This window comes from Aphelocoma coerulescens, chromosome 2 (genome assembly GCF_041296385.1).
Source record: "Aphelocoma coerulescens isolate FSJ_1873_10779 chromosome 2, UR_Acoe_1.0, whole genome shotgun sequence".
NCBI classification, from domain to species: Eukaryota; Metazoa; Chordata; class Aves; order Passeriformes; family Corvidae; genus Aphelocoma; species Aphelocoma coerulescens.
The window spans coordinates 143,205,427-143,232,905 of record NC_091015.1 but is presented as its reverse complement, the minus strand read 5'-3'; the positions used below and the strand labels follow the sequence as shown (position 1 = coordinate 143,232,905).

Genomic DNA, 27,479 nt, shown 5'->3' with positions numbered 1-27,479 from the left:
CAAAAAAAAATAAAAATCCAAGCTACAAAAAACTAACAAACAAAAACTTTTATGAAAATGTAAAAGAAAGGAAAAGTGATTTCCTAGTACAACACAAATTTGTACATTTTTAATTTTATTTTTTTTTTATTTGCAATGCTAACATTAATTAGATGAACAGAACAATCCCCATGCAATTTTCATGTGTACATATTCAAAGCATCTCAGAAACAGAATGCAATGAAAAGGTGAAAGAGGAAGAAGGCAGAAGGAGGGAGATGCAGATGTGGTCTTTAAGACTCAGTGTTTTAAGTTCTTTTCTATTATAGATGTAAAATCTCATGGGACCCCAGCATGTCTGCCAAGGGTGTAAAGGAGGTGAGAACTTGATCCGCATACTTTTCAAACTGATGAAGGAATCTTTTGGGATTGTATACATCACTGTCTCTGTTCTAGAGGACAATGATTGATTTAGACTTCTTCCCTAGACTAGCAGATCCTGGTTCCCTCCAGAATCAATGGAAGTAGTAAGACAGCCATTATAATTATTTAACTCAAATGTTGTGTCTACCTCTCTTTGAGTGTTTAAGGGGTCATAGGCTAACTGTTCTGGCAGACCTTGAATTAATTGCTCTGACTCATTCAATGCTTTCTTGGATTTCAATTTAAGTACCCGCTATTCATTCATCTTAGATGTCACTGGAGATAATCCCTCTACATATGTGTTTAGTCCCCTTAAGCATATTCTTTAAAGGGAGGAACATTCACCTTCAAGACAAGACAGCTGGAGTGAGGTGCTTGGACATATTTGTTCTTGGTGTAGCTGTGTCTTCAGTGAAATCTGTAAAATTCACTTTTGCTTCAGTGGGAATAGAGGCTGCCAAGCCAGAATGCTTGTCTTAAAACTGTTCTTTTTGTCCGCCTTCAAGTGTCTCAGCTGAACTGTAAAACAGAAATACCTTGATGCCCAACAGAAACTAGCATAAAATGAGGAGACTAACTCTGTAAGCCAGGTTCTGGTATCTGTGAAGATGTCTTTGGTCAGGACAGTGTTTGCTAAAGGGGATGAGGCCGCTGCTAAACTGATAAGGTTGATGAGCATTTTTGCACCAATTTTCCTGCCCAAGATGGAAGTTGCTGGCTGGGGGACAGGAGGGCAGTGGATTGGGAGAGTTCAACTTTCTAAACTGAGGCAAACACACTCAATCTCTGCAGATCTGACAGAAATAAAGTGGCTTCACTAGCAACCTAACATGGCAGTATTTTCTCAGGCATTGTATTTTAAAATTTTGGCAACTACATCTTTGTCTGGAAATTCTTCAGTGTATGTTACTGAGCTCTCCAGTATTTGAAATCCTGCTGAAGCACAGAGGTAGCACATGGATGCCTGATCTGCTCAGGTACCTGGATGGTCCATAATGTGCCTCACATAGACAGCTTAGCTACTGTCAGTACTGCAGAGATGAAATAGGTCCTGATGAAAATGTGAGGCCACAAAGCAGAGAATACGATGAAACTTGTATCAAATATGAGAGGCCTCTAGAAATATCAGTCCACTACTTGCCTACAGAACAAGAAAAGAAGTAGGTGTGATAGATTTGATGGCTGTTCTGGAACTGGCACCTCCAACATTTTCCAGCAGGTGAAAAACCTGGCTGTGAGACATTTCTCCAGTGCCCAATAAAACTTTTAAGAATCTTGTTTTGGAATAATCTAAGCAGGAGTGAATTGATTTGTTCCAGATGCTTGCTCTTTTCCTTGTTCTTTTGATACATTCATATGCAGTTCACTTTCTCACTTTAATCTCAGAGGTTAATTTCTTACCCCGAAACAGTACAATGGAGCAAAAGTTCTCTTAGGGTGTTGCTGATCAAGAAGTAGACCTAATTCAAGAGTGTTGTTTCCTCAGACTGAAAATGCTAATTTATACTCTTATGGTGTGTATGGGGTGTTAGTCAACTGCCTTAACTACTGTACCCTAGAGCAGACGCACAAATTCACACCTTGCTACAGATCTGTTCTGAGGTTTCCTCCCTGTCAGTGGAGCTGTGACCAGCATTTGATTGTATGGTTCAGGCTGAGGAACCACAGGCCATCGGATGTTAAAACCCACCTGTCTGTCTCTGTGCTTTTAGTTAGAGAAGTTAGCATGCCTCAAGTACAGTGGTAGGCAAAATGTGCTCATGCCAGCCACATACTGTATCTAATTCTTTAAATTGTCACTTCTGCAGATACTCGGCTTTCAAATAATTTTTGTAATTTAGTTATATGTGGAAAAAACTCCCAAACCAATGAAATACGTGAAAGCTGAGCATGGACATGCTAGAGACAGAGAGCATTCAGTAAAACAGTAAGATTTGAGAAAAAAGTGGCAGACAGCTAAGTCTTTGGAGTGCCTTATTTGCTGTATGTTCATGCTGTAAGTCAGGGATATTTGAACAACTGAACTGTGTGTGCACAAAGACACTGGAAATGAGCTGCGTGCTATGGAGAGTTCACCAATGCCCAATTACTGAAAATAGTGAATTTAGTGTGGAATGGGTCATTGTCTTCTACAGCATGAAAAAGATTCCTGTATGATTTCTTTGGTATGAGAGATCATATGGCAAAAGAATTTAAAGTAGCCAGGTAAGGATCTGACCTTCTTCCTGATTCTTCCTAAAGAGAACTGCATATGCATATATTACTTTGTGTGACTGTAATGACAGAAAATTACACTTCAACACTGCATGCGGCCTAGATATTCTAGGAATGATACCGTAGGCAAAACAAGGGTAGCCCAGGAGGGAAGAAAGAAATTATTTCTAAAATTCCATAATCCTTTTTATCTCCTATCCTAATGTGAAGCATTACCTCCCTACAAGAGATAATATTTCTTTTTTCTCGTTCTTTATGCAAATTCACCCGTCCAGAAGAGAACAGAATTAATTCCTTCAGAGTTTATTCCAAATAGGCAGTGATTGGAAAAAAAAAAAATCCTCATTTTTCTTTGCAATACGGTCTTCACTACACTAAAGAGTCAAATGCATCTCTTCATTGACATCTGGTAAATATAATAGCCATAATCATAAACAATGGTATCAGTAACTGGTGATGGAAGAAATAAGGCAATAAGGCACTAAGTTTAGCAAATACATGTTTGACACAATACAATTAGTCAAGGTAGATTTCAGAACTAGAAGGGCTCCAGAAACTGTTCTTCATTTACTGTTACTAATCTGGAGCAAATAGAGATAACTGTTCTATATGGGTGGCCATCAAAATCTTCCTCAGGAGCACAGCTATTGCCTGATGGTGTAGTTGAAGGTTTGAGGTAGCCTTAAACAGTAGCAGATAAAATGTCATTTAAATATACTTCTTAGGAGTGTTTTAAAAACTCTAATATGACTATATCAAAATGGTGTGATGTTATCTTATCATGTGCTGGAAGGGCTGCTTACTGGATTCCTGACTGGAAATTGATGATAGGACTGCCTGGCTATTAGAGGTATCCCCCTAGCAAGCCACACAGTTCAGCTTTCCTTCTCTGCTGGCAAGAAACCCTGGAAGGAAGCATGGCTTAAGACATAGTTGTGATGTGGTCTTTGGAACATGTGAGACCACAGGTAGCAGAGCCCAGTTCTTTATTAAGTCCGGGGCTTTCCCAGAGAGGATATGGGGTGGAAGGCTGGTGAGGAACAGAGCAGGACAAGTTTGAAGGCAGATTTCTGTCCAAGCAGACAGGCCTGGATGCTGTGAAAGACTGTCTCAATATTTTAGCCTCTATATAGGTGCTAACAGTAACTCATATTATGGTTTGAAAGTTTTCCTGGCTTCCTGAGTGTCCTAAACAAGTTGTAACTTGGCCTCAACAGAGGGTCTTTGAAAAACTCCCAGTCTTATGCAAGTACTTCAGATGAAATACAGGCTTATGTTCCGTTCAGTCCCAAACTACCAGGAAATAACTTCACAGCTTCCTCTTGAGGTGTTTTTCCATGTCAGGATTTTCCACACTGCTCATTGCCACCATGCATGATCTTAACCTACAGCTGCTCACTGAGACAAGGAGACACAAATACGTGGCTTGCTCGTGAAGTTTAAAGCACCACTTTGAATCAAGCTCAATTCTTGGGACTCTTATGTGTTACCCATTAGGTTTTCCTTCCTGACCTTACCTCTGGGAATGGAAACAGACCACAAACCCCACACTTCTTAGAGCAAATTACCTGCTTTGTTATTCTGTCTTTCAACCTTTGCCATAAATTCCACTTCATTAACATTGGCTGAAACACCTCACTGAGTTGCGCTGCTTGGGCTATAAAATGTGTCTGGTGAGTAGGCCAGAGAATATCTTTAGCTTCAACCATGCAAAAGAGCAGGATTGGGAGACTCTGTCATAAATTGTCAGTGAATACTAGCAAGTACAGACTATTTATTATCTTAGTTGCTTACCAGTGTGTTGCAGTGTCAATGTCTCTCACCACACACTGTGGAAAATGTTTTTTCACTCTATGCTAGTGGGCAATAATTTCAAATGGACAGCCTGTGCAACACACTGCAGGTTAAATCCCATCTGGATTAAGTCTTTCCTCCCTGAGTCAAGCCTTGGAGTGATGAACTAGCCAGCGGTTCAGCCCATCTGCAGATCATTAATGGTACATGTGACAAAGAAAACACCTGAGCAGGGAAGGAGAGTTCACAAGCAGGTGTTGCTGTCTAGGGAACAGGTTGAGTAAGGCACCTGGAAAGCCTCAGACCACCAATGTTTTTAGCAGAGCATGGCAATGCACCTCCTGTGCAGTGCTCTGATAACCTAAAGTCAGGTGCTGCAGGGGAGAGATGCTGAACTTTTGTGGAGCGTGTAAGAAAATGGATTCATCTTTCTCCTGTTTTAAAGGTATGTGATAGCTGAATCCTGAAGTATCTGGGCTGAAGATGAAGATACTCTCACCTGGAGAATGGAGTTTTTCCTGCTTTGATGTCCCAAAAGCAGTGAGGTACTACAGCAGTGTTCAAGTGATGCTTGCTCTATTCTGTTGGTGAGCCAGTTTCCACAGAACTGGAGATAGAAGGGATCTACTGGACTTCTGTTAACTTCAAACAGAGTCCACAGCAGACTAGCATAACAAGTAGACCAGGTTAATAAAGGTGCTGTTGTTTTGGTTTTTCTAAATGAATAGTTGCAGCTTTCCATAGGAATATATTGAAATGCTGATAAATGAACATTCACCAACTCCACACAGCTGTTATTTACAAAAATAGATAAACACCTTCCTTCAGTGAGAGGTTGTATTGGCTGCTTTATTTATCAAGGCACTTAGGAGAAAACAAAAAGGTAGTTTGTGTCTGAAAGCGTCAGAGAGAGCTGAAAGGACAGATGTGAGAGCAGAGATTGGGAAGGTGGTGGGTAACAAGTATAGCTGGAGAATCAGTTCTTGGCTTCTGCTTGTGCTGCGAGGTGAGCTAAGCAGAGCACTGGAGGGTGCATGCTTTCTTTGCAGCTGATTCAGACATCTTCCACTGCTATAGTTTCAGGAAAGTCTCAGCTTCTCAGCCCTGTATAAAATGGACATAATGGGATAGAGAGTCACAGGCTCAGAGGAATAGTATTATTTCAAAGCACCTTCCAGCAAATGGGAAAATTTAAGTTGTTGTTTGCCTTATCATTTCAAAATTTCATTTTGCTTGTGTTGTTTTTTCAGGGTGGAGACCATCTAAAATCCAATGCCACAAAAACACCCTTCCAAAACACTGTGGCTTTGCAGAGGTCAAAACTGGTCTCTGTTTTTTCTTTCATCCCTCTCTGTATAGTGTGACAATAATACATCTGCATTTTTATTCCTCTGCAAGTGAGACATGGGAAATGAGGCGAGTAAAGGCATTATCAAGGGCAATGGACAGTGGAGGGTTGGCCTAGGTGTATGTTTAGCTAAATTAAGGAAAGGGAATGTGAGAGAGATAAACAAGCATCCAGGAAGACATCTACTGAATTTTGCCACTAGTAACATCTCTTGAAAGCTACTATCAGCACCACTCAAATGTCTTTGATCTGAGAAAAGACAAGGCAGAGCGCACAGCTTTTTTATGCTCCTAAGCAGCTTTCCCCTCAGAGACAACCGTGTGATCTACTGTTCATAAGGATATTTGAATGTGAAAAATCAGGAATTAGGTGAATTAACCTTTATACTAAAGCACCTCAAATACCTTGGGTTCAAAAGCTTAAATTGCACTTGAATGTTGTTGAACTACTTTTCCATTTATCGGTCAGAAGAGGGACAGCAAGAAAGAACTGAAGGGGAAGATAGGCTGGGATGAAGCAAGTACTGTGAGGAAAGAGATAAACATAAAAATAAATTGTGACAGGAGACCCAAACAGGAACACGAAGATATAACACAAAGAGAATGTGGTCTTCAAGACCTCATGGAGGTCTTGCTTTAAAATATTCTGCTACTCCTAGAAACAAGCTTCATCATTTTCTTTAAAAATAAATAAAAATGGAAGAATAAAACCAAAACCAGTGTGTGAAAAATAATTTTCACCTAAAAATAAAGAAAGGTGGACTAACAGAATTAAAAGTCACTAAGGCTCATTTCCTCTGCAGAAAAAATGCAAACATCTAACAAGACTCCTGTGAGCACCTACAAGATAGCAGAGCAATAAATTACCAAGTGGAAGGAAACAAAACATGCCAGATAACACTACAGAAGTAATTAAGGTTAATAGGACTTCTGGATAAAGCAAAGAAGTAGGTACCGTGCATCTTGACTTCATTAAGATTTTTGACATTGTCTCACATGATGCTCAATAAAAATAAGCGAAGGATACATTGTCAGAATGTAACTGCATGGGAAACTGTACGCAAAAAGAAGTTATCACCAGTTCACTATCTGACCAGAAGGATGGATTCTTCAAGCTTTTTCTTGGGCCCAGTTCTATTAGTTAGTTTAATTAAGAACCTAGATAGTAGACTGCACATGACACCTAGTCAGGAGGAATTTCAAAGGCTTTGAAGGATGAAAATGATCTTGAAAAACTGGGGCAATGACCTAGACAAAGAGGGGGCAAACCAGTGTGGAAGAGCAGGCAGTGTGCTTGGGCTTCGATGGGGGCTGCAGGGGGGTGGAGTGGATGACAAATTAGTTTTTCTTCAGTGAAGCAGCTGGGGGCCAGAGCAAACACAAGAGGAGCATGAGTGAGGAAGGTCAGGCTGTTACCAAACCCCCAAACATCATACTGGGTTGTATAAACAATGTTGGCATATGTAGGAAACATGAAATAGTCCTTCTGCTTTCTCACCTCATCTAGAGCACTGAGTCCAGTTTGGGGCACTGCATTTCAAGAAAGATGTGAATCAGTTGGAAAGAGTCCAAGAAGATGAGCAAAAGTGATTGAGGGTCTGGAAAACGTGACCTGTGAGGAAAGATTCAAGGCAGTGAGGTTGTTTAGTCTAGAAAGAGGCAAACTGAAGGAATGCATGATAAGTCTTCAAATGTTTAAAAGGTAGCTGCAAAGAGGAAAGTATTAAACTATTGTGAATGTCCAAAAGAAGTAGTGGGCTTAACTTTCAGGAAAAGAAATTAGGGGTAGACACAAGGAAATGTTTTCTGTGATCCTATCAGAATTGATTGGGTAGGAAGCCTGTACAAACTTCACTGTATGAGAGCTGATAAACAGGTTAGACAAATGTCTGTCGAGAATAATTTAGGAACAGCTGATCCTGACTTGGTGGAGGGGATGGCCTAAACGATCCCTTGAGATGCCTTCCAGGCTTGTTTCAGCAACATTATAGTGAGTGGGTAGAAGAAAGCTATGGGTTTAAATGAATTATGACAGGTGATGCATGAAAGAGTCTGGGAAAGAAATATGCACTCATAGCACTTAAAAAATTTCAAGTTACGTGTGCATGATCTTCCCTTATTAAAAACAAGATGTTCTCATAGGGATAGGGGCTGATTTCTGATGCAATTAACATTTCAAGCACAGTAGAATTTGGGGATGTAGCATCTGTGTTGGACTGTACCAGCTAACCTTCCTGCAAAATTGGGATGTCTTGGACCTCCATATGAGATACTGATTAACTACTTGTTTGGGTTTTTTGTTTGGTGGGTTGATTGTTTTTTTTTCCCTTGGCAGTGAGATAGTTGTGTTTAATCAAATAGGCTTCTGGATAGGTCTGGACTACTATAAGTGAACTTACTTACCAGTACAGATATGTTAAAAATCTGGTTCCAATTTTAAATTGTGAGTCTAAAAATATTTTTTTAAATTTTTCCTTCTTTTCATCCAATAATTTATTTCATAAAAGGGCAATAAGATGTATGTGACTGTTTCATCTTCTTACCTAAGGTAATTTGTAGTAGTCACTTTATAAAAAGAAAATCCTCATGGTATGTGACCATCATTATTTATCTGTCCTTCTGATTTATGTTTTCCTTGTTATGCCCTGAAATCTCTAAAGAAGCTCCTCAGTGTGTACACTGGCTTTCATCTAATCTATTAAAAAAGGGTTTTGTGAAAATTATGCAAGCTTTTTTATATATCATTTTTACAGGTCTACTGGTTGGCATTAACTCAAAATTGTTTGATCTTTAGAAAAAAAGTCCCAGTTCTATAAACTCCCTGAAAATTGTAGAAATGCAGTGTATGTAAGACCTTCAGATTCAGAACCCTGCAAATGACTGTATGCTATAGATCTCTGCCTATGGCTCATGTTGGATGCTTGTGAAATACTTCTATCAGCTACAGACAGTTACCTTAAAAGGGATCTGCATCCAGGTAGATGGTTTATAGACTGTCAGGCCACAGTGCTGGTTTAGATTTGAGGAATTGCTTTGGAAGAACAAGGCGGGTTCTATTTTTGACATTTCAGCAATGAGACCACTTGTACATTATGACCCAATTTGATTTACTGTAAGAAAATAAGAGTGCTGTAATTTGTAAAAGACATTTATTACATGAGTCAAAAAAAAAGAAAAAAGAGGGGAGGGAAGGGGGAGAGAAAGCAGCTTAACGTCTCTGTCCATCCCCATCTGGTTTTATTTTAATCTCACTCTAGTCACATATGAAATTTTGCTTAGCTGTCTTCATTTTCTTAGTCAATCTTGATTAATGGCCTTCAAAGTAAAAATAATTGGACTGCATCAGGCTTGTTTTATAACTCTTGTTCACAAAGAATGTGAAAGGCTGGAAAATGAGCCTAAACAGAAGGAATGCATTACGTTAGCCTTTGAGAAAGAGCAGTCCTCCAGTTGTGTTTCACTGTGTATTTTTATAACAGGCGCCTCCTTGACTGTCCATGATATTGCAGATATGCAGTGCCAAAAGCTTTTGTGTACTTCATCAGGCTGACCATGTCACCTCACAATCTCCCTGCAGCCGCGTGTGTGTGGGGCAGGAGGCAGAGCCAGCCCTGTTGGGCAAAGCGCCCCAGCACCCTCCCAACCACTGGGCACGACGAGGAGTGGGTGCTCCCTGAAGCTGAGGGGATGTTTTTGGGCAAGGAATCTCTTAATGGCTCTACTCCCACTCTTCAGCAGTGTTGCCATGCAATGTAGGGAGTGCGGATCTCCCCTGAGCACAGAAGAGCAGTCATACGTTGATTTTAGCTGAGGTGAATGTGGCCCTGTGGCTTTAGAATTACTTTTATTCACATCCAGTGAAAGCAGTCCTGGTGGAACAATACCCTAACCTGATTGCAAATTTGGTACTTTTAAAAATCTGTTAGGTTATTAAAGATTGCATAAATTTACTAAGTCAATTAACTTTTAAATAAATAGAGTGTACGCTTATATTTAAGGAAACAAAAAAACAAACAAGAAGACCTCCCCACCACTACCACCAAAAACCTCACACAAGACAGACAAACAAACAAAAACCTTTTTCTTTGGTGTAATAGGAAAGGACCTGATACAGGAAGTTTTTTCTGTTGGGACAAGCATTGTTTCAAAACATGCACTCTTGCTGTCAGAAAGTTCAGGAGATTGAGTGTAGTCCTTCCTTTGTGTAATGCACGAAACAGATTATTATGCTTGCATGCTTATGGCAAGGTTCAGTATTATGTCCTGCTCACCAAAAAGGAAGTCAGTGTTCTGTCGCACAGCTCAGGGGTGAAAACTGTTACTTTGATATTTAGCAAAGAGAAAGAAAATTCTTTTGAATTATGTATGCTAAGTTAGGAATATTTGAGTAACTCATGACAGTCCTGTGAAGTTATTAGACCATATACTTACTTCCCTGTGCAATTTTGAAATAGGAACAGTTTATGCTTTTCCTGATGCTTTTCATGTAACAGCCTCAACATATGAACTGAACTTCCATTAAGCTTCCTAAGATTTCTCTGGAGTATGCATATGATATAGTTATAATACTTTTGCCAGATATGGCTGGATCCAAACTTGGTCTGGAGACGAACATTTTCCCAGAGTAGCTGAGACCAGCTGCTGAGTCCTGTATCTTCTCTTCTTCCAGCAAGGCAAGCTGGGGTTATGCAGATGGTATTTTCATGTCAGTGCAGATCAAGCTGTGCATTAACCTCATGGCATGGACTAAAATCAGTCTGCAGGGCTGCCTGTATGCAGTGGGAGAAGAATGCATATTTTCTTCTTCTCACAAAGTGGCATGCAAAATACAGATATCAAGAGATCCCCTTGCCTGCACTGCAACATTTTATATGCTGTTCTTTTAAAAAGTTAATGGTATATTGTAATCCAGACATCTGATCTTCAACAAAGCACAGCCCCACCATGACCTCCTCCTTCGTGTGTCACCACCTTTTGAAAAGTTGGTCTTACAGCAACTTCTTTTGGGCCCCGGGCAGATAACCAAGGTCCATGAAAAGCAGAAAAAACCCCACCATCTTCCTTCCCACTACTGGCTGGAATATGTCGAATTCTTCAGCTGCAAAATCTTCTCAGACCCTAAAATCATCAACAGAGTTCTTGGCCTATCTGAAGAGAGGAGAGAGACGTTTGCCAGGCATGAACCTGAGAAAATATCGCCAGCTGGAGAAACAGAAGTACCAACTCCAGAAAGTTTAAAACTTCAGAATTATGGCAGTGCCCTCTTGTTCCATGGACATATTTTTTGAGAATTAATTGTTCTCATTATTAAAAACTTTGTTTCAGTTTTGGCTTGGGCTACATTATATCATTGTTCCATTAGACAGCTACAGGATGCATCTACCTACGTGAAACTTCCGTGTCCATCTCTTATGCCAGCTGCATTTTACACATGGAAGAAATTAGAAGCTTCAACACTTACTGTCCACCTTACAGAAACATCCTGAGTAACTGATCCCTTCCTTGCACTCTGTTTGCTTTTTTTAGAGTCCACCACAGTACCTCCTCTGCTCATTCTTCGTTGGCCACCGGATACTGTTGTGTTTGTGGATGATGCTGTGTTTGATGATTTTGGCCAAGTGCTACATTTAAATCTTACAGGCAGAGGAATTGGTCTGAGCTTCAACAACACAATATTGTGTGAGCAGCCCAATGCTGGCTTTACTGATCTAGACTCCTAATGCTAAATGTCAGTGGAGATCTGCCAGGTACGTGTCCTAGCTGGCTGTATCAAAGCAATAAGAATTACAAATATATTGATAGTGGTGCTTAGATTAGAGAGGAAAACCTAGAGCCTTCTGGTTTGGTTTATAAGGTCCTGCTTATATCCATTTGCTCATACTGCTCCTTCTTTTCATGATTCACTCCAGCCACCTGTTTTGCCTTAAATTTCAAAAAAAAGTAGGCTTTTTGGGGGTAACATTTCTGTAAGTTTTCTTTAAAAACAGCTGAAGTCCTTAGAGTAAAAGAAAGTTTCTCATCTCATCTGGAAATAATAGGGATTTTTAGAACTAGTTTGTTTGCTTTGCAGAAATAAGTTTTTTTGGTGTTGTTTGCTTCCCCTTGACTTGAAATAAAGTTTTTCATTTGGATTACTTGTTTCCACTTGATGAGCAGCTCTCCAAGTCAATTATTTGCATAGCTCAAGCTGTAACTGTCTATGTGAAACTGAGTTTTCTGTTCCACTTGTAGTGGAAAATGACTGAAAATATCAATGGATTATCTTATAAACTAGCAGTATATTGTGTGCAGAAGGTGTGGTAGAAGTAGGAAAAGTATCCTAGACAAGGGTAGCAGGTATCCATAGGTATGGTATAGCTTTCATATGCAAAGAGACTGAACAGAGTAGGACTTTTCAGCTTTAAAAAAGTATTCAGATGATATGAAAGAGGTTCATGAAGTCATGGATATTTCAGAGAATGTAAACATGGAGTTCGCTGTTTCTCACAATAGAAGAATGATGGGAATCCAGTGGTGCTTCTAAACAACAGGTCTAAAAGACAGAGAAATATTTCTTTTATAGCAGCCACGGTCTCATTTTGTAGCACACTTTGCTGAGGAGACTTAAGTTTGGAGAAGATCCGTAAGAAATTAGACTTTCCCATGGTTTGATCAGTTTGAAACATTATTGAAACAAACATCCAAGGGATATGGGAAATTCTTCCCTGCTACTGCTTCTTCCTCTCAATTGGTTTGGCTTCACAGGCAGGACCTAGCTGGGAGCTGTTGATCCAGTGGGCTGGGCAGGACATGTGCTGGTCCTGCCTGGCCAGAGACACTGGGCAGCCCCACATCAGCAGCTGTTTGCAGATGTCAGAGAAGAAAACCACTGACTCAGTGACACATGTGGTTGCATCCTGTGCAGAAACACTTTACACACGTGTGTGGTGGCCACAAGTGTATCAGAAGCTTTGAAGTAACAAGGGAATAGAAATGCCAGAGAAAAGTAATGTGTAATTTGTAATGCTTCCACAATATTTGCCTGAAGATGCAAAACAATTATCTAATTATTGGCATTGGGAAAGGAGAAATCATCATGCACAATCTCTGCGAGTCCTCAAAGGTTATCCTCCTTGTTTAATTTTTCCCAGGAAAAGCTATCTGAAAGGAGCTGGTGCATAAAGAAGAATGCTGAGAACCATATGCATATTTTCATATAATATTTTCACAATTCCAATGTGGTATGTGATTCTGTGATAGAAGTGGGCAGCACAACAGTGAGAATGTGGCCATTATATATTTTATAATTTATAAATTAGTTTCCTTTCTTCTGTTTTTTTTTTCATTCTAATTGGCATATCTTCCTTTCTGAAAATTGATTTTTCAGTTCAAAGCAGCATTCAAAGGAAAATGAAGAAACTGAAGACATTTTGAATGCATTTACATACTTCTAAATAACTAATCCACTTTTTCAGAGCAAATGAGAGACAAGTATTTACATTTACTCACCTCAAAAGAAGCTGTAAAAATATTAACACTTTCATCCAATTTTACTTATGCTAGCAATTCTATTTTTTCTGTAAGAAGTCGGCGCTTTTTTTACCTCAGTCTAGGACACACATATCTCAAATTCTCAGGTAATAGCATGGGGTATGTGGGTATGTACAAGTAGCTTACAGCTGCTGGATTTAGGAGTTGGCCTTGCCTTGCTCTTTGATCACAAGAACTTTTTGAATTATTAAAACCTAAGGATTTGGGTTTTGCAGTGCTGATACACTTACCTACGCTTGAGCAATGAACTTCATGTAAACACTGTTAACAGTGCCAGCAGCCTGTGACATGCAGTCATTTCTAGTTCATTTAAGGTTCAGAAATGAAGTCACCTTCATGCTAACAGTAGATCATTCACCTCATACAATTTAAAATGTTATTGCTCATAGTGTTGTTGTTATAAAATGTCAGTATGATGCTCACCTTGGATGTGGGAATGGTTATTAGTCTGAAACTGCTTTCTGTTGGTTACTCAGGCTGAACGCTACCAGGTAAAACTGCATTTGTTTGTTTGTCCAAAAAGATTTAGGATTGCACATCATCTTTATCCATGGTAAACATTTTGTTATATACAGTATACTAATTATTGTTGAACTGAAGTGTTTTTCTAGCCCCAGTGGCATAATGGAAATTATACTTCAAACTACATAATATTCTTGGAAAGGGAATATAGACTTAGTAAAGAACATCATCATTTTGCTATAATGATAACATACCTATTTACATAATGATAATGTACATATTTACTGCCAAGAATGTTTGTTCTGCATTAGTGTTCATAGTGTGGCAGGGAGAATTGCAAAATGGAACTTCAGTTTGTGCCTTGTGGCTGTTGTCTTGCAGGGGAGCAGAGAAGGGAGAGCAGGCAATGACGTGTTTCTGGAAAAGAAAAAGGAGTAAGGCTATGTTCTTGGCCTGCACTGTGTACAAGATCTGATCTGCATGTGCCCATTTGCTTTCCTTTCTTCTTTTTTTTTTCTAAGGGACCTTGTCTGTTAAGTAAGTGAAAATTCTTTGTAAGATTCCTGGCAGCAGGCATCAAAAAGATGCTAAAAATCTATGTTAGCTATGTGCTCTTTCTTTGAACACATTCTCAAGTAATGCCACTGTTGGAATCATTTAATCTGATAGATAAAAAAAATCTACATTTTTGGTTTCATTTCAAAACCTGTAAATCTTTGTATACATCTAAAGAAACAGGAGATCTTTGTCTTGGAGGAGACAAAAAAAAAAGTTAGGAGACACTGTTTGGTGAGCTGTCATATGTTTTCTGAACTTTTTGTAATAGGAAGAAGTCTCTAAAGAGCCCTTTTCTTCACTCCTCTAACAAAGGCATGTCCCAGTTTATTAAAAAATCATACACAACAATGCTGCCTGCCAGGTTTTATAGCCCTAATGAAAATTTGGTCGAGAGCACAAAAAAATATCTGGAAAAATGCCTGAAATTTCCCTGTCGCAGATGTTTCAACAGAAGGTGCTTGCATGCCATTCGTTAATGTAACGCCATACGGGACTCGGTATGACCACTGCAATAACCAGTAAGTAACACACGCAGTGTGCGCATCGCTGCGCCAAATTTTCCGTCTGTTGTGTGGGGCTTGTATCCTGTGGATTGAGACGTACCTTGATAAAACTGTATTGTCATTGAATGATAATATTTGTGGATCACTCTGCTAGAAAACATCCTATCAAGAATGTGGGAGGTCTGTGTAAAGTCGGTGCAGCTCATTGGTATTGCAGTCAGTTAGGAAGGATGGGAATGTTCGTTTTTATGCCCTGTTTTTAGCCTGTCTTTCAGATGCCAATTTACAGGAGCAGCACTTCAGATATTAAAGCACTTTCTCTTTGAGAGAAGCTGTTGAATTTTAATCTCAGACATTATGTAATTAAAAGGGGCATGTGAAATACAGTAATTATCGATACAGTGGAAAAATTACACAGATATAATATTCTCCTGGGACAATTGTTTTTTATTTTGTAAGTTTAAAAGAGGAATGGACTAAAAGGAAAAAAAAAATTCTGGAGTACACTGTATTTCATCAGCTCTGGTTTTGTATCTGGACAGGCAGAGAAGCACCTAAATAACCAGGTACACATATTTCTCTGTGCACACAGATGAATATTGTCTTCTGCTCTTGGAAGGGAAGATGTGGAGTAAACTGCTTTGATTTTTGTATGTCTGAGGGAGGTGAAGTGGATTTCTCCTATGAGAAGTGGGAGCTGTGCATACAAATCATCCATGTTCTGATGAGGATGTACATGAGGGCTTCTCATGGATCAAACCAACAGCCCTAGAAACACTTCTGCAAGAGTTAAATCTTCTAATGACGATGGGATTGAGATGCTTTTATGATCTTTCATAGTCTTCCCCTCTGTTCAACAGTAGGATTTCCTGGAGAGTCTGCTGTCTCTTTTGTGCCACAATGATCAAAACAGGAAAAAGTGCTGAGTCTGACTTACCTAGATACTGGGTTTGGGTTCAAGATTGAGGAAGGACTGAGTTTCAACAGAAATCAGGATTTTCCTGTCAGCTAAGAGAATCATAAAGGTGCCATCATATTTGATTAAATGTGTCTTTAGGAGATTTAATTCACATTTGAAATGAATCTGGAAAATCATTATGGCCTTGACACAGAAGGAAAATTACTGAAACAGATTCAGAGCATAGGGTCGTGAAGCTGCATTCAGAGAACTTGAGTTTACACTTCATATGAAAGGCAAGTCTTTGCTCTGCAGTGGTCCTACTAGACTAATATCCCACTCCTGTAAAACCAGTTAGGCTACTTATGCTCTTCCTTTATTTCAAGTGTCACTTCTTCTCTTGGATAGAACTAAGTACAGATGTTTCTAAGAATGTGTAAACCATAATAACTAGAAGTGACATCTCCAGACAAATGGAGACCACTAGATCATAATAGATTGTACTTTTTGTTTGCCAAGCACTATTTATAGTACACTGCTACTGTTTTTTTTTTCATTTTATTTCCTATGTGCTTTCATGTGTAACTTTTCATTCATGGTTCAAACCTCAGAGCTTCAAATTAGATTTCTGCCAGTGGGTTTTCATGAGATGGGTTCAGAAGAATGCCCAGGATGTTCCTGTTCAGGAGAGTAATCTATCTTTAACTGTTCCATAACCAAGTTCACAGTCAGGTTTGCTGCTGTTGCCAGAGAAGGAAGAGTTGAGGTGCCTCCAGTTTTGGCTCATCAAATGTCCCTTCTGTGATCTCGGCAACAAAAAAGACCAGGCAGCCCAACTCTGATGCTGGTCTCCATCCCAGTTCACCTTCTTGGGACCATTCTTCCTGTGACAGGAGTATCCTGACCATTCTCAAGTTTCTGCCATGCCAGTGTTGAAAGACCTTGAGCGTGCTCCACCATCTAAGACAAAGTTTATAGAGTTTAGGCATACCAAATGCACGGTGTTCCTGGGACTTCTGCATGAAAATTGCATAGAAGCCAACATAATCTCATCATGTGGAAAATTTGCATAATGTTGTCTCAGGAAGAGTGGGCAAGTAAGGCACACAGAACTGCCTCTAAAGCCTTTGCAAACTGAACCTCAAGTAACTTACAAACAAAATGTATGAATGGAAAAAATGTAGCTATCCCACCTTTCCTTTGATCTGGAAAGAGATCAGCATTATTAGAGTGGATTAATTTCAATAAGTCAGCGGTATCTGTTGGTTCTACAATCATTATTATCTATTTTTCCTGGATATAGAATTGATTGAATTTGAAAATCAAATTTCCCTGCATTGTATAAACCCTTTTTCTGGAAATTAAAGTAAGTGGCTATTATAGAATCGTTCTAAGGAAAATAAAAGTGTGGGGAGGTGGAGCAGGAGGAAGAAAGGAGAAGAATAGGAAGCACTTTGATTAATGCCCACCAGGCTAAGACATGCTGTGAGGGTTGTGTTCTAGCCTGGTGTCTCAGAAAAGAGGTGTGCTGTTTTATTCCTCTAACCATGTATTTATTTGTAATTTGTTTTGCCTTTTGTAAGATTTCTTTTTGCTATTGTAAGCACTCACCTGCTCTATTTTCTCACTGGCTTCAGCAGGTAGATTCCTTTTTATATTGCCTCTGGAAGCACATAATTTTCTTCATGTGTTTTAATGAACTTGGACAGCATTAAGGATCAGAGTTGGAAATAACACACACCATCCACCCCCACTTCCCAGGAATTACTTGACAAGCAGGATCTTACATCCCTACCCAAAACTGCAGAGCCACTACCTACGCCTTCATCTCCCAACACTGTTTTCAACTAAAGTGTTTGAGGACCTGAGAATGATCCTCTATGGGATTAAGTCTCCTTTATGGCAGAATAGGCACACTTAAAGGTGATGAATCTGCAACTACAAGAGTGGGAATTCGCAAAGCAGTTGCAGGAGCCCTTCCCAACCTGGCCATTTGCACAGGAGTGTAAACACGAGGGCAGTGCAGGAAAGTAAACCAAGAAAAATCATCACATAAAGTATGAAATTTCCAGCCTGACTGACAAAAAGAGGACCCAGACACCTGCAAAAGAAGTTTGACCTTGCAAGACTTCAAGTAAAATCTTTCTATGACCAGAGATGTTAATGCCATACACCAAAGCAAGGGCCTTTCTGTCCTCTCAGGTGCCAGGTTATAGACCCCAAGAACATTTCTGATTCATTGATTTCCTTTCTCTTGGGAATCAGTCTTCCCCCCAGTGTCTCTTTCATTAATTTGCATTTTTTTTTATTATTATGCACAGCTTTTAATAGTGATAAGGCAGACTTTTATTTGTGATAGGGCAGTGCAGTTCATTAGGATATGTTTTCTTGGAAGGAATGAGTCTCCTAAAACCTCTATACTTTTTTTTGGTATCTATGCAGTGTATGTGTGTTGATTTGCTTGGATGTTTCTCAGTAGCACCACCATAAGTGAGGTTTTCTGTACAAGCTTGGTGTGTATTTGCATATGTGTGAGAAAGTAAGACAAGGAGAGAGCAAAGGAGGATTAGTTTCATTCATTAACCCTGAAATTTCCATTAAATTTGCAAAGTCAGAGGCCAGCTGTGTTACTGTTAATCAACATAAAAAAATATTTACTCTGTGGCAACAATTTTCTCAAATGCCCTGCACTGTGGCAAAGTCCCTATGAGTCATTTTGACACATCATAATTCATTTGCTGAAAGACCATTTTGTGTATAAGAACGACCATATACACACTGCGAATTTCCAGTTTTATGGGACACTCATCTTCAAGAGCATATAAAGAACCTCATCCATCTCTTTGCTACCACAAGGCTGTTCCTTTTACAGTAATCAATGCTGTCCTGTACATTTCTGCAGAGTTCAGGATATGATGCTTTTGCTATTTATTATGAAACTGGAGATGAGAACATTTATAGATTTTTATTCTGTTTCATCTACCCTGCACTCAAAAATGTCCACAAAGAGGTTTTTTGTGTCTGTATTTTGCCTACTTCACTCTCTGCACCCAACAAGATTTCTTTTAGAACTCCTCATCATAGTTCAGAACGTCCATCTGCAAGAATGTCTTGTTTTTCTACAGACAGGTGGTCAACTTCTCTAATTTAGCCAAACTAAACATCTAAAGCTGTTATTCTTGGAAAATAATATGGAATGCAAAGAGTTTACTTTTTGGACAAGAAATGACTGGCAAGGAAACTAAAAAATAAAATTAGTTTTACCTTGTCAACCCTCCAAAACCATTATAGATTGGTACTGCTCATCCTTGCCTTGATTCTGTGCAGGACAGCGGTAAAATCCTCTTGGTATTGGTTATCATGAAATGGCCTTACAGCACAAGCACATCTTTCAGACTAGCTCATAATTATCTCTTAACAAATCACATGATCAATTGTCATTAGTCTCTATGTGTATTTTCCTCCCACTGTCTCATTTTATACATTTTTTATTTCATAACTTCACTTTGGAGCATCTCACTGTAGGTAGAAACTAACTGGGAACCATAGTGTTACTTATTCATTGTAGCTCCAAGGCCTTGGGAAGCATAATTTCTAAGTCATTTTCCTAAAATCATTCTGAAATATCTTCTTTATGGTTCAAATACTGGTATTAGGTGATTGGTAACTGAAAGGTAAAATATGAGAAAGTATTAGGGAAGAAGCAGTGGAAAAATGAACTCTTCAAATACAGTATATATGTATGTATCTGGTAGAAATATAAACAAGTTTTTTCCATAGGATAGGAAACAAGAGCAGTAAAAATACTTTTTAAGGACAAGTTTTCAAGGTTGTGTGTACTGTCTGAACAGTCAAGAGTTTTTATTTGTAATTTTCCAGATGATATTGCCTATCTGATCTAGCAGTATTGGCATTATTCTGTGAGTGTTTCACTGCTAGAAGGGAGCAGTTCAGAACTTCTCTGTTCATTTGGCTTCTCAAACATAAGGTAATACAACAGGAACAACTGCTCAGCATATTTACCCCATCTGTATATTGTATTCTGGCTAACACATGGGATATCACTAAATCACAGAATAAGCTGAGTTGGAAGGGACCCACGAGGATCATCAAGACCAACTCTGTGCCCTGCCCAGGACACCCCAAGAGTCACTCCATGTGCTTGAGAGCATTGTCCAAACACTTCTTGAGCTCTGTCAGGCTTGGTGCTGTGACCATTTCCCTGGGGATCTGTTCCAGTGCCCAACCACCCTCTGGGTGAAGAACCTTTTTCTGATATCCAACTAAACCTCCCCTGGCACAATTTCAGGTCATTTCCTCAAGTCCTGTCACTGGTGACAATTACATACCATTTCATACCATAGTAGAAAAGTTACACTTCTTAAAGAAATTTATGCACAATTAAGGTTCAACCTGTTAGTATTTCTGTATCTGTTGGAAGGCTGTACAGCTCTGTAAGCAATTAAAACATTTTAAAAGTTTAAGACTCTTTGATTGATGGAGCTGGGACTTAGGTAACCTTTATTTATTTGGGAAAAGTAATCTTCCCTAATGAGATATTTCATGTATTTCCTAGAGATGTGAGTTACGTTGCACTGGAGAGAAACCTTAAGGCATCAAGTCCATGGTCTTTGTGCTGCAGTACGCCAGTGGACCATATGGGCAAGTCTTTGTACTCTTCTTATTTACCTTTTTGAGGTAGCCATGCACCAACATACCAGAGAGACATAATTTCTGCTGTTTTAAACATGATAATACCCTTATACCATAATTGCCTCTTTTTTAATGTTGTTTTTCTTCAGGATCATATTGATAGCTCATAGTCATCCTGTGGCTGACTCACATTGCCAAGTCCATTTCTTCTGTCATCTCCTGCCGGTGACTTCACATGTCCTAGCAAGCTGTTGTCAGAAGCAGGTGAGCTGCTGTGGATTCAAACCTGTGCAAACATCTTGGTTATTGCTACGTGCATTCCTCCTTCCATCCAGCGTCAGAGCTCACTGGTCTTACCTCACAACTTAGCTTTATGCCTGTATCCTAAAGGAGCCCTAAAAGAAACACCATGAAATATCATCTTGCCCTCATATCAAAAATAGAGATGAGCCTTTCTTGGGGAGGTGGACAAGGTGTGTTTCACTTACTCCTGAGAAGTGCTGTACCATAACTGACAATGTTTATGAGTGGAAACCAGCCACCCAGCACTGGCAGTGTCCCAAACAGTTCCTATTCCAACCAGCCACACGCCTTACTTGTCACTGATGGATTCACGGTGCGTGTGTAGTGGATGACTAGTGGTGGCTTTGTGTTGCCAGGGCACGATGCCACAGAGCTGCATTTCCCCTCCGCATGGCCTCCATTTGCCTTTTTCCGCATGATTATCACCCATCTGTTGCCCTTTGCCATGTGTGGGAGGGCAGCAGATGGGCCAGAAAACTGGAACACAGGAAAGCAAGTTCTTCTGAGAGGCAAGGAGAGAAAGCGTAAGGTCAGAAGAGAAGTCCTCAGACTAGCTCCAGGAAAAGGAGCACTCCATGAGTGGGTACCTTATCAATAGAAACCCCAGAAAGAGAAATTAGGCAAAAAGGACACCAGTCAGAAGGAAACAATAAGGATTTAATGCCTTTTGCTTCTCACCCACAGAATCATCAGTTTATTCAGTTTGTTGACTTACCTGTAAGGACCATAGTATTTATTTACCTACATAATACATCTTTGCAAATCCATGCTGTTAGGCACATGAACAATACAGCTATTTCCAGTCTCCAGCGGTAGCACTTTAGCTTAGAGGCTACATGATGTGAGTAAGAGACCAAGATGATCTCTACAGAGCCATCACAGTGCCCTCAGCATTTGCAGCCTCTCTAATAGATTGGGAAGAAGAAATAACAGTTAAAGTAAGTGTTTCCTAACTAATGTTTTCTTTACCTCCAGGAAATAACATTTCATAAATGCATGTCACCAAGGTAGCAGAGATCCTACATGTAGTAAACCAAGTCGTGTTTCTTCAGCACTAATTTTACTAGGTTCTCATCAGCAGATGCTTGTTGATGTTCCCATTGGTCATAAACATACTCATTAAATAGAGTGTAGGCTTTCTCTTTTAATTTATTTCTTTTTGACTGATAATACCAAGAATTACTTTGAAGCAATTGATGTTTTTAGCAAGGGCAGCTTGTGAGTCTGTATCTCTTCTATTTGTAGTTGTCAGTGTCATTCCATTTGATTCCAGTGAGAAATTAAAGTTTATGCTCTCAAATCCACTGATGTTAGATGCTGATTAAATTAATATTTCAGTGTCCCTCCAGCATCAGGTAGAAATAATGTATGGAACTCCCAAATCCCCTCAGAAAGAAGTCTCAGGAAGTTTTTCTCAGAATATGCAAACACTATGCTCATTTTTACCTCCACCTCTTCCACTGGCCCAGCCACAATGCAGATAGAAGTGTAAAAAATTGAGCCTTAAACAGTATTTCTGAGTTTTCTCCCTAATTATCATGATTTCCCAAATACCATAATATTTGATACTCTGTGAAGCTGAGAGTCAGAGCTGTGGAGAGCTGAGTATTCAGCAAGTGCTCAGCATATGTACAGCATTTCAGAGATTCAAGTCCTCACTCAAAAGAAAGTAAATGCAAGGGGAATTATGAATTACATTGGGGGGGAACTTAAGATATAGGTGGTAGGAATCTAATGAGGAGAATTAAAGTAGTGTTCAATGAAAGAAAAGAAGATACAATTTTAATATGTTTGGAAGCCTCCAATTAAAATTAGTGATATTTTCTTGAATGGCTACATGTGTATGAGTATGATGTTTGTAATTAGCATTGATTAGCACCTAACAGTTGCTTGTGATTAAGGTCTGAGAATCTGAGGCCTTCAGCACCACACAGTATCATGCATTTTCAGGTGCAAATGCATGATGCATGCTATCTTCAAATAATATCAGATGCTAAACTCAAAGTGTGCCCTGATTTATTCCTACAAAAGACTTGTCAACAAGCTTTATTCTTTCATCATGAGCAATAACCAGTGGTACAACAGTAAGTTACAACAGAGCTCTGGGTGATTTGGGGAGAGGAGAACAAAGAGATGTCCTACTGATTTCTCAGGGGGGTAATGTCTCATCTTTCATACTCTGAATCTGGCAGAACAGGAACTTGAATTTAGGTCTTCCTTGTTCACAGTTAACCAGTGCTGCATGTCCTCTCAGGTAGGAGCCAAAAAGAACATTTTCAGTGAGGTGTCACTACCAAACATGTTGGAATTGGACTCAGAGGCTCCAGGCATAAGAGGTGAAGAAAGACATGAAGCAAATGTTGGCAGTCAGCTGGGCAAGGGCCCCATTTCTGGTTTGGGGTCACTACAATTTGTTGACACAAGCCATTTTTATGTTACCGAAAAATTTATTTTTCCACTAAAAAAAAAGGAAAAAAATTGAAACTCTGAAGGCTGTGAGAAAGTGGAACTGCTGTCCCCTCCTCTGCTCCTTGAATGGTTTCTGGCTGGCACAAAGTTGACCATCCTTTGGGCCATCTTGCAATCCAAGCCTCTGCAGTGAGTGCCCTGTTAATAGTCAGTACTAAGATACAAAAGAGAAATCTCTGGCTCCTTCCCATGCTTTGTAGTTAACAAAAATCTGTTCAGAGGTTTGAATTTCCATGCAAATAAACCCCTCATTTACAATAGTTGAAGGAGTGGAAAATACAGGAGAGTCTTTGGAGAGTTAACACCCAGACCCTGTGAACATGAAGATGATTATTTTCCTCTACAAGGCTTTTTCACATGTGATAAGCTTGGCATGTTGCCTTGGTTAAGTGTCAAGCCCTGAATGTTTTTGGTTTTGCCCTGGTGGTCCTGAGGAGTTACTGGAATACTTGTTGGACCTGTTTTATATCACTGTGTGCACTGATAGTGACATTGAGAAGAAACAGGTAGAGGAATGGAAGGGGGATCTGGATTTTCTCTTGTTCAATTCTGATAGCAGTCTCCCTGTCTGCCCAGGCAGCCCTACAGCTTCCTCCAGTCTTTCTTTGGCTCTTTGACTCTGTTTTTTACATTATTACATTGTAATCTCTTCTTGCTTTTTTTTTTTCCTCTCTAGCTCCCAAGGGATAGTTGTCAAAACTCCTTATCTGTTGATGAATGAAAGGAATTTTTGTCTCCACTGCCTGGAACTGGTTAATGCAATTCTGGACAATGCTGCTGGGTCACTGAGTCAAGTGAACAGCAAAAGTTTAAATACATAGAAAGATTTTCTTTGGTGCCAGTTTGTATCATCATCTGAAGACATTTTCTGCCATGCAAGAAAGTGAAAAAGACAAGACTGAAGGCAGTTGTAAAGAGTTTCTAGAATTGAAAAATAAACATTACCAAATTCTGCAACTTTAATGTTGGCAGTGGAAATCAAAAAAGAGATGCTTTAACATTTGCACTAAAAGGCATTTTCATTCTGTTGTTGGAACACTTTTTCTCATTACTGTTCATTAGAGTCTGATGCCAATCATGTTGTTGTGTGTCTGGTGTGAGAAATGGTACTTCTGGCCAAAACCTGCTTATCTGCGTAAAGACAATAGACATTGTCTATGAATACAAGACTGAACAGTAACAGCTATGCTCTTTGGCAGTGACCCAAACCCATTTCTGTAAGGTCCTGTGAGTTTAACACCCATTGAAATGATACCTTGGAGGACTAAAATTTAAAGTAATAAGAAAATACTTAAAAACTCTGAAACCTAAAGCCCAAATTCATTTCTATTTTCAGCATTTTTTGTTAAGTTACAGTGCTGAGAACAGTCTTGAACCTGCCTTTGTTGAAACCAGTGACAAACCTGTTACTGCTTTCAGGCAGCATGAGGCCAAGGTCTACCTGTTTGGTACAGACACAGTACTACTGTCTCCTAATCTTGGACTGACAGCTCTGTTTGGGACAGAAAAATCTTTGTTTGAAAAAATAGATAAAATGCATGTGTCTGTGACTCCTGAACTCTCCATAGTTCATTGAAATCATTATTAAAAATGATTACTCATAGATTCTTGTGTTGATAACACTTCCATATGACCATATGTAGTCATAGAGAAAATTCATGTATTTGTGCAGAAATGTGTGTTACCCTGAGTAGGAGCTTCGTCCCAGTATTTGCACAAACAAAGCTCTGCCTGGATAAACATGTACAACAGACAATCAGCAAGCAAGTATTCCTTTGAATGGAAAGTCTTGGCTTGGAGCTTCAGCCAGACTCCTGGAAGCCAACAGGAGTCATCCCATGGATTGCAATGAGCTTTGTATCATGCCCTTTATTCATAGCAGTGTTTACAAATCATCTTTTGCAGTATTCACCCAGCTGAAATCATACTGCAAGCATATTCATATGGTATATTCACATAAATATGTGCTGTGATTCATAAACAAATTACATTTGCATCTGTCGACTATGGCTGCGGAGCAACAATAAAGAAAATAACAACAGAGAGGAAAGGGAGAAAAAAGTGATAATTGTGTGACAGTGAAAGGAAGAAACTCAAGTACATTTCTTTATCATTCCATGTATCAGGTAGCAAGGGCTTAAAAGGTTCCCTTAGAACTTTCAAGAGATTTCTATGCAGAAAAAAGCTATTTAATTCCTGTAGACTAAAAATGCCATTGTTTATTTCAGACCATTTCAGGAAAATGTTTATACAGTAACTCTTGCACTTTCAATCCCATCTCTTGCACTTCTAATCCTGTCTTGACTTTTCAAGAATGTTCTTTTTATACATCTGAATTTTAGCCTGAAAAGCCAAAATGAATGACAGAAGAATTCAATGACAGACGGATTCAACACCAAATTTAAGGTTCTCTGGGCACAGCTGTTGCACTGCAGTAAAAAATTGCATATTAGTAAAAATAAAAGGCTTTCTTTGGTGTATGTATGCACATGTATGCTCACATTCTAGAAAAGCCAGTTTTAACATGAAAACAATAATTTTTACTTCTGTTTACTTAGGAGAGTGCCAGCATTTGTTTTTATTAATTCTTTTTGTAACACTTTCTTCTAAGCTGAGAAAATGACCTCTCAGCTGATTCTACCACCTCTGGTTTATGAAAAAGTGTCAGTACATATGATTAAAAAATCACCTACTTAATCATCCTCCTAGGTATGCCAGGACTTGTAGGGAACCAAGCAAGATCCTTGTCACCCCCCCACCCGGACGTGTGTCCCTGCAATGCACTGAGCTGGCTGATATGCAGTGTTATAGTGCTGCTTCTTCCCAAGCCTTGAGCCAGGCTTTGAAATGCATTACATGTTTTCCCTTGTTCAGAATCCCGTCCCCTCTGTAAAGACTATCTATAAAAGCAAGAATCAGCATTCTCAAAGCAGACTAATTGTGTTGGATGCCCAATTAAAGACAAACTAAATGGGCCTGGTTTCAGAAGGTGTTGAAACACACCATGGTAAGACATCTTGGTTTAGATTTCCAAAACCAATCTTCTGAAAATGTTACTCCAGATATTTGTAAGCCCTTGGCTGTAAGGACCAAAGAAACCTTCACCACAAGACGGATTCTCACAACACAGTGAGAATCTGTGTGAAACCTCATGTTGCCTGTCTTTGGTTTAAGAAATAAATGAGTTAATCATGAAAGCACATATCTGGGGAGTTTCAAACTATAGAATCATGCAGGCTTTGTACAGCTGGGCACTCATAATCAGTTATAGCACAAAAAGCTGAAAGGTCCTTATTACTTTCCATATAATTTTTTATTTCTCTCCAAATATCAATGTTATATTGACTGTTAATCTGAAAAACCTCATTTAATGTCAGCTTGCTCACAGTTATGAAAATTCAGGTAATGTATTCCTGCTACTAATTGTATTTGAGAAAGTGTTATTAATTTCATATATCAAGTTCGTAGTGGCCATCTGTTCCCTCCGAACTGCTGCGTCTCCCTCCATCTGCCCTGTTTTTCTTCTGCTAATCGGGTGGCAAGGGCTCAGATGATTGGGAAGTTTCACTCTGACTTTTGATTTGTCACTCATCATCAAGCCAGCTGTGCATTTTTAAACAGACTCTTGCAACGGGTGGTGCTGAATTTAAATCTTACTGTCTGATTTTTTTTTTAAATAAAACTTTTTTTATTAAAAAAAATCATAAAGAAGACAGATTGTATTTTCTACTGTGTAAAATGTGCTTTGCTGCCACTAATTTGGCTGCATCTGCACTCTCATGAATAAAGATGAAGGTACATGTCCAGGATATTATTAGGGACTGTGGAGAGTGGGGAAGAATTTCAAGTGTGGAAAGACACCACAAGCTTCTAGTGCTCAGAGCAGTGAGCAAGCACATGTCATGGTTCTGACTTCAGCTGGCACTGACTGAAGTTAGTGCAGACCTTTGCAGGTCTACAAACAGTAGAAAATGTTAATGCTTCAAGTAGAGAAAATTGTTAAAGAAAGGTAGAATGGTCTTTAAATGCTTTTCCCTCCTTTATTCCCCATGGATCCCGACACAACAAATAAGGGTTACTGGTGATCACTGAAAAACTTTCAGGATCTGTTTCGTATTGCTGTGAAATTCACATTTCCCTGTCTTAAGAATGAGGGAATTATCAGACAGTCGCAGGCTTTGAAGTCCTTATGAAGCCAAAATTCACAGAATACTCCAAGCATTCCAAAGCATTCCATCCCCAAGGGTGGCCTGTAGCAGGTGCTGGGAACAGGGAGACTGGTAGAAGATCAGAACAATCTGACAAGATGAACTCTGCAATCAAGAAAGTAATTTTATAATTTCTGG

General features: G+C 39.3%; 1 long non-coding RNA gene across 3 annotated transcripts; it reads left to right on the top strand.

Moving 5' to 3' along the window:
- Nucleotides 1-4,704: 4,704 nt before the first annotated feature.
- LOC138105971 (uncharacterized) lies at nucleotides 4,705-25,880 on the top strand. Of its 3 annotated transcripts, XR_011148837.1 has the most exons (5): nucleotides 4,705-4,855; nucleotides 19,588-19,696; nucleotides 20,285-20,370; nucleotides 20,511-20,625; nucleotides 23,810-25,880. It is a non-coding gene; the product is annotated as an uncharacterized lncRNA (long non-coding RNA). The 3 variants fall into 3 exon arrangements; XR_011148835.1 differs by lacking the exon at nucleotides 19,588-19,696; XR_011148836.1 differs by lacking the exons at nucleotides 19,588-19,696; nucleotides 23,810-25,880 and having other exon boundaries at nucleotides 20,511-21,555.
- Nucleotides 25,881-27,479: the final 1,599 nt, after the last annotated feature.